At 33.1% G+C, this 7,685-nt stretch overlaps 1 pseudogene; it reads left to right on the top strand.

Moving 5' to 3' along the window:
* The first annotated feature begins 532 nt into the window (after positions 1 to 532).
* LOC125603326 lies at positions 533 to 2,343 on the top strand (annotated as a pseudogene).
* The last annotated feature ends 5,342 nt before the right edge of the window (positions 2,344 to 7,685 follow it).

Below are 7,685 nucleotides of genomic sequence, written 5' to 3'. Positions count from 1 at the left end.
CTTTTCTCTAACCAGATTTTTGTTGTACCCATACATACATAAGATAGATCACTCCACTTCCTTACCATATTCATCCTTCTTTGTTGAACTCTCTTTCTCTACTGTTTGGTCGATCTAAGCCATTTTTTTAAAGATTTTTTTTTGTATTTTCAGTACTGTTGTTACTCCCAAGTGTAGGTACGCGTGTGTACTACGCAGTTACATATGTATAGGTTTCTCTGTCTTTAATTCATTACTGAAACTGAAACCCTTCTTTTGTTCCTCAGATTCTGCGTTTGAACAAACCGAAACGTCTTCACAGGTTTGGCTTTTTTTTTTCTCCGAGTTTTTTTTGTCCTTACAAAAAAAAACCTCGGCTTCAAGAAAGATCCAAACTTGATTCATAATCTGTGAGTGCTCTGACTTACTTTTAGATTCAGGATGAAAAGATGAAGTCTTGAACCTTGGTATTTAATTAAACAAGTTATATTATATATAATCTAAGTTTGGTCAGGAATGCATTTGCAGATAATCTGAAAAAGGAAATCTAAAAAAATGGGTAAGAGTTGGTTTGCTGTTGTGAAGAAGGCCTTCACTCCCAGACCAAAACAAACAAAAGATGAACAGGTCTCTACTGATCCTCAAACTATCTTCATCATATATACACAAATGCTTGGTTATTATCATGTCTTTAATGGTTTTTATTATGCTTTCATTAGAAGCCACATAAGGCCAAGAAGTGGTTTGGTAAATCCAAGAAGTTGGATGTTACCACTCCTGGTGTAGCTGGTCCTTGCCTAGCAACACTCTTTGTGTTGCTAGAGAAGCGAAACTAAAGGAGATCGAGGAGGAACAGAGCAGACATGCTTACTCTGTGGCTGTTGCAACTGCTGCTGCCGCAGATGCAGCTGTTGCAGCCGCTCAAGCTGCAGCTGAAGTCGTTCGTCTCACTGCAGTATCACGTTTCCCTGGGAAATCAAAGAAGATATTGCTGCTATCAAGATTCAGACAGCATTTAGAGGTTATATGGTAATAATATCGTTTTATGTTTCACATTTTTAAGTTTGGTTTGGTAATGGAAACGAGTTCATTACTTTTTGGTTACCTTTTTGAAGGCAAGGAGAGCGTTGCGTGCGTTGAGAGGACTTGTGAGGCTAAATTCTCTAGTCCAAGGGAAAGGTGTAAGACGTCAAGCCACATCAACGTTGCAGAGCATGCAAACACTAGCTAGATTACAATATCAGATTCGTGAGAGGAGGCTCCGTTTGTCAGAGGATAAGCAGGCTTGTGCAAGAAAGCTCAACAGAAACACAACAAAGATTTTCTAAGGTAAAGTTAAATCTACACAAAGATTGTTTGATAGTTTTAGTTAGCTTTTTCTTTAATGATTGTATTTGTGTTTTGTGAAATAGATTGGAGGAAACTGGGATGATAGCACACTGTCTAGGGAGAGAGTTGAAGCAAACATGTTGAACAAGCAAGTAGCAACTATGAGAAGAGAAAAAGCACTTGCATATGCATACACTCATCAGGTATCAAACTTTAGCATCTTTACACTCTAATAATTATAAAACTCAAAAACTGTTTAACATGCAGAATACGTGGAAAGGCTCATCTATTTCACAAACATTCATGGATCCGAACAACCCGCATTGGGGTTGGAGCTGGCTAGAACGTTGGATGGCTGCACGACCAAACGAAAACCAGTCAGTCACACTCACACCAGACACCGCTGACAAAACCTCTTCTGCTGCGAATAGTGTAGCAAGCCGTGCCAGGTCTGAGATAATCCCACGCGGCAGAAAGCCTTCACCAAAACGAATCACACCACCAAGTAGTCGAAGAATGTCGAGCCCTGGAGTGAGGCAAGCCCCAAGTGGGGATGAAGACTCCAAGAGCAGGTTGAGTATCCAATCAGAACAGCCTGGCAACCGTAGGCATAGCATTGGCGGGTCATTGCCATCCACTAGAGACGATGAGAGTAGTATCACTAGTAGTAGTGTCTCTCAGTCAGTTCCGGGCTACATGGCGCTTACACAAGCAGCTAAAGCGAGAGCACGGCTCTCAAACCTTAGTCCTTTAGGGTCAGAGAAGACTGCGAAAAAGCGGCTTTCGTTCTCTGACTCTCCTAATAAGACTGTAAGACGGTTTTCAGGTCCCCCTAAGCTGGAAAGCAGTGGTAACAATAAAAATAAAGATAGTGTTCTTGCTTAAGCAGGAGACTGGATATAGTTTAGACAAGAGTCTGCAACAGAGGTGAGATCAGATCAGAGAAGATTCTGTTGTGTCTTTTGTCTATAACAGTTGTTTTGATTTTGTTTTGGATTTGACTGCTTTAAACTTTAACTATTTGTTTTGATTTTTTGATTGGTTGTTATTTGGTAATGTAACTTTCCTAATGATAAAAGACAAAAATATAAACAAGTTTAGAGATTTTCAGTGTAATGTCTCAGTTTCTTCTTAAGCATTTGATGTGAGGATTCATGTGCAGAAAAAAACAAATTTGACCAAGTAGCCTTAACAAATTTGACCAAGTAGCCTTAGTCCAATTAGAGAAACAATATACCGTGTAACTTAACATCATTTTTTCTTCTAAAATATAATAAAAAGAAGTATAGAATAACAAATATTTTAACTCTACTCCATTTCTAACTCCATAATAAAATTTACTCAATAAATAGATTAATCTATATATTTTGTTTATTATTTTAATATGGAGTGGAAAATAGAATAGGGTTAAAGCATTTTTACTCTATATTTCATTTTACTCTATTTTTAAAGAAAAAAATAGAATTTTATATCGGAGATGCTCTAAACCTTGAAGTTTAGAAAATTGATTGGCCTGTAGAACAAACTAATATTACATGATTCATACTTTTTTATGATACAACAAAATAGAAATATTATAAAGACAATTCTATAGCTAATAATTTTATTTACTGAACCGTCCTATAAAATTCACGTCTGATGGTACTACTTACACAATTTTAAAAATCTTTTTTAAGTATTTTTGGGAAATTATCTCAAATAGCTTTTATTAACTTTTTGTCAAAAAAATAGTCCTCAGAAAAAAATGACCAAAATAGTCTTTTTATTTTGAAATTTTAATATTTATTTTTTTAAAAAATTTGAAACTCTATCTCCAACACCCCACCCTTTAACTTTAAACCCTAAGTTTAGATTAGTTAACCTTAAGGTAAAAACATTTTTTTATCCTTTAATAAAACTTATTATGGTTATTTTCTTTACTGAAAGTTATTTTTGTGACAAAACTTAAAAATATTTTTCCTAAGAAATTTTTCAATTTTTTTCTTTAAACTGCATAACTCGTTTTTTGAGACTAGAAACTTAGTCGTATATAACATTAATGAAATACTAGTTTCTGACCCGCGCGTCCGCGTGGGTGTTTGTTCTTCATAATCATATGTTTTTATACTCATTATGTCATAGTTTCATATGTTTTAATGTTTGAATGTTTGACATTGGTACGTCTTGGCAATGTTATTAGCCTTAGGGTCCAACTGGTGACCAATGAACGAAAGAGAATAATGCATTTTTTACTATTCCTATATTTTTTTACCATTTTCCAGAACTAATTTTTCTTTTTTATTCCTTTTCATTCTTTTTATTCTAGAGAAATTTAGAACAAATTTGTAAGGAATAATTTTTCTTTTCATTCCTATAATTTTATTCCTCTGTATTTTTTTTCCTTCTCATTCATAATGTTCCTATAAACTCTTAATGTATAAAACTATGAGATTGTGGTTTTCTTTTATTGTGCGTTTATTTAGTTTATTTGGTAAAAAAAAGTATTAGAGATTTAAGTATACTTGTGGTTTTATTAAATTATATTATAAATATTTTGCTTAAAAATAGAATATAAAATTTAAATTTTGTATTGAGATTTTAAAAATAAATACATTATTTAGAAAGACCAATAAAATAATGAAAGCAAGTTAAAAAAGAAACAACATTCAAAAATAAGAAGAATGTAAAAAAAAGAGAACAATTTCTAAATATAAAAATCCCTTTGTAAAAAAAAACAGTTTTCTAAATATACGATTATGATTATGGGCCTAAATATAAACACTAAGTTTATTTGATTTGTTGCACGTTTCTTAATAATTGGCCTATTTAGTTGTTAACCACTAAGTTTATTTGATTTGTTGCTATGATGTAAATCAACCAACCATTAAGCCCCGGTTTGATTTTGAATACTATATAAGTTGTCATTATGATCTGGGTCATGATGTATAATAAGCCCAAAACTTTTGATTTTATTCCAAACCAAACCGCCGAAAGTTGTGGGCTAGGGAACGTCAAATACAGTTTGATAAAAAGCAAAATAATTGATGATGGGGTTTTTGCCAAAACTAACCCACAACTTGATTTTAATTCCAAACCTATACCCAAACTTGAATCAAATGCAAAACTAACCTAAAAGCCTAGTGAAATTACAGCTCAGCCCCTTGTGACCAAACAAAAAAACAGAAGCCATTTTTACGAATATAGCCCCAGTAAATCGTCTGAGTCGTCTGAGATGTTGGAAGTCGTCTGGACGACTGAAGTGTAAGTCGTCTGGTACCAGTTTATTTTAAAAATAATTTATAAATCTTGTAAAAAATATTTTGATGCGTAAAAAATAAAAATCAAGTAATTATAAACAGTTTTAACTGATATAAATTAAGATATGATAAAATTGATTTGTTTTGAAGATATATGAGTGGAAGTAGTGAATCATGAAATACTTTGGTTTAGGAGTTTGGCAAACATATGTTGTAGTATTGTATGTATTGTTAGGGTTAGATTTTGGAAAACTAAAATGTTTTTTTCAAAAATTAGTTTTCACCTATATGTGTTTATTTCTGTGTATAGTAAACACTTTTCAAGTTTGATTTGGTTTTATGAAGTGTTTAATTAGATAATTAAGTTTAGGGGTTATGTTTAGGGTGTGGACGACTTATATTTCAGTCGTCTGTTGAATAATTTACCCGGACGACGTATATTTCAGTCGTCCAGACGACTTACTTGTAAGTCGTCTGGAAAGTCTTCTATTTTAGTTTCCCGCTAAAAATATTTAATTTCCCGCTAAAAATATTAAACTCTTCTGGACGACTTACATGTAAGTCGTCTGTTTTAATTTCTTCACCAGACGACTGAAATGTAAGTCGTCCAGGAAGTCGTCTGAGTCAAAAATATTTAATCTAATTGGATTTTTTGTCTCCCTATATAAAGAAAAATTTACACATTCTCTCTCCTCCTCTCAAATGGCTGCAACAAAAATGTAATGTTCATCATTCTAAAACTCTCCAACCTCTCTCTAATCTCTTTGACTTGAAAACACCAAACTTTATATGAATTTTTCAGTTTTGTCTCATGTATTTCTTACTAATCTATCTCTTTTGCAGGTTTTTAATCAAATGGTACTCATCTTCCACTAATTTAGAGGTAGATCTATTAATTTTAGATATGTATTTTTGTGTGTTCTATAAATGTAGATTTATCTAATCTTCCACTCATTTTCTCTATTTTTAAGTCATTTGAACGTTTTTGAATATGCAGGTTTTTCAGATCTGGATTTGATGTGCAGGTTTTTCAGATCTGGAAGACTTCTGGGACGACTTACCTGTCAGTCGTCTGGAAGTCGTCTGGACTTCTTGGAAGTCTTCTGACAAAGTCGTCTGGACTTCCAGGAAGTCGTCTGGACTTCTAGGAAGTCATCTGGACTTCTAGGAAGTCGTCTGGATTTTTCTGAGCGTTTTGGTAAGTTCTTATGTCTGATTTTTCTTCATTTGGTAACTTCTTGTTGTATAAAGTTCTTACTTTTTTCCCAAACTAAAACTCTCCAAACCCACTCTAATCTCTTTGACTTGAAAACACCAAACTTTATATGAATTTTTCAATTTTGTCTCATGTCTTTGTTACTAATCTATTTTTTTTTTTGCAGGTTTTTAATTATTTGGTACTCATCTTCCACTAATTTAAAGGTAGATCTATTATTTTTAGATATGTATTTTTGTGTGTTCTGTAAAGGTAGATTTATCTAATCTTCCACTCATTTTTTCTGTTTTTAAGCCATTTGAACGTTTTTGAATATGCAGGTTTTTCAGATCTGGATTTAATATGCAGGTTTTTCAGATCTGGAAGACTTCTGGGACGACTTACTTGTTAGTCGTCTGGAAGTCATCTGGAAGTCGTCTGGAAGTCGTCTGGACTTCCTAAAAGTCGTCTGGACTTCCTGTAAAGTCGTCTGGAAGTCGTCTAAACTTCCTAAAAGTCTTCTGGCAAAGTCGTCTGAACTTCCTGGAAGTCGTCTGGACTTCTTAGAAGTCGTCTGGACTTCTTAAAAGTTGTCTGGTCTTGTCTACTCAAGTGGAATCCAAGCTTGTCTTTGTAGATGAATGATCTATAATAGTTTTGTTTGTGGTCTGTTTTATGAATTGCATGTATACTCTTTTAGTTGTGAATTTTTTGTAAAATCAGTAATAATGTTTTCCAAGATGTATTAAATGTGCTAACAATGTGTTTACACATTTACAAATCAATGAAATAATAGACTTCAGTAGCCTTTTTCTTATCTTTGGATCTCTCATATGCAATAATAAACTCCAATGGCCTTTTTCTCATCTTAATAAACAAGAATGTTGGTAAGAGATGGAAACAAACAATAGTAACTAGTCAAAGCATATCATATTTTTTATAACTTTGCATTGAAAAACTTAGTCAAATTTAGTAAAACTAAGGGAGAGAACATATTTTGTAAATATGAGTTTTACATATCTTGAAGTTACTTATCACTCTTAAAAATACAAGTTATTCAAAAACTAACGTAGAAGACTTAAAAACTAGTGGAGAAGACGCGGACGACTTCAATCTAAGTTGTCTAGACGACTAAACTATATGTCGTCTGGTCAACGCAGAGGTTATTTTTGCAATTGACTTTGAAATCTGTTATTTCGGACGACTGAAAGTTAAGTCGTCTACTATTGTTTGGTTAAAAAAAAAACTCCAAAAAAGCTAGACGACTTACATTTCAGTCGTCAGAGGTTAGTTTTGCATTTGACTGGATTATTTCAGAAGTTTGACTTTTTGGACGACTTACATTTCAGTCGTCTAGTGAAAATTAAAATAATAATATTTTTTTAAAAGTAGACGACTTACAGTTAAGTCGTCATAGGTTAGTTTTGCAATTGAAAAAAAAACTTCAAGATTTAATTATATACAGACGACTTATAATTCAGTCGTCCACGAGACGACTGAAATGTAAGTCGTCCAGGATTTACGAGGTTTGACCAGAATCTCGGAAAAAAATCCTGGACGACTTACAATTAAGTCGTCTGGTGGACGACTGAATTATAAGTCGTCTGTGTATAATTAAATCTTGAAGTTTTTTTTTTCAATTGCAAAACTAACCTATGACTACTTAATTGTAAGTCGTTTACTTTAAAAAAAATATTATTATTTTAATTTTCGCCAGACGACTGAAATGTAAGTCGTCTGGGGAAGTCAAACTTCTGAAATTATCCAGTCAAATACAAAACTAACCTATGACGACTGAAATGTAAGTTGTCTAGGTTCTTTGGAATTTTTTTTGAAACCAAACAATAGTAGACGACTTAACTTTCAGTCGTCTCAGGTTACAGATTTCAAAGTCAATTGCAAAAATAACCTCTGCGTTGACCAGACGACTTCCAGGTAAGTCGTCT

This window comes from Brassica napus, unplaced genomic scaffold (assembly GCF_020379485.1).
Source record: "Brassica napus cultivar Da-Ae unplaced genomic scaffold, Da-Ae ScsIHWf_3154;HRSCAF=3974, whole genome shotgun sequence".
In the NCBI taxonomy this organism is placed as follows: domain Eukaryota; kingdom Viridiplantae; phylum Streptophyta; class Magnoliopsida; order Brassicales; family Brassicaceae; genus Brassica; species Brassica napus.
The sequence above is the reverse complement of the archived record's forward strand: the minus strand, read 5'-3'. Positions and strand labels throughout refer to the sequence as shown.